We start from the raw sequence: 648 nt of genomic DNA, 5'->3' as shown, positions 1-648 counted from the left end.
TTACTATAAAATCTTTTGTAGATATAAACTTTTAGATAATATTAATAAATGATAAAAATTTTATTTTCCTATATCACTACTAGAAAAGTCTTTCTTACCTACAAATTTTTCTGAAAACATTAGGGTTAAATATGTTTTTAATCCCTAAACTATTACGTGAATTTGTTTTTAATCCATCTTTCAAAGTAAGGTACACTTTGATCATTCTTCTTAAACAAACTATAACTTTTCGTCCTCCAAAACTAATGACATTAAAAAACAACTGACATGACTAATGGTGGTGTGCCACTTTTTTTTTTTGACACCGAATAAATTTTCGCAGCTTTTCTTCCTCTCTCTCCTTCCCTCTACCTCAATCTTCTCCTTAAACGCCTTCTCATCCTTCAACCTCTTCACCGCCACCATCAATCCTGCCTCAAGAACCGTCGTCGTCCCAAAAGTCCCTTTCCCCAAAACCTTTGCCGAAGCCCATAACCGCCACAGAATTGTCGTTGGCATGATTTGTTGCATCAACTCATCAAATTACTCAATAATAGATGATTCATCATTATAGACCCTGTAAAATGTGTGTACGTTATATTTTCATACGCAACAAACCTGTGAGTTAAAGAGTTGTCTCCCACCCCCGCACGCCCGCCCCCACCCCTA

This window comes from Vigna radiata, chromosome 1, assembly GCF_000741045.1.
Source record: "Vigna radiata var. radiata cultivar VC1973A chromosome 1, Vradiata_ver6, whole genome shotgun sequence".
NCBI lineage: Eukaryota > Viridiplantae > Streptophyta > Magnoliopsida > Fabales > Fabaceae > Vigna > Vigna radiata.
This window is presented reverse-complemented; position numbering follows the sequence as displayed.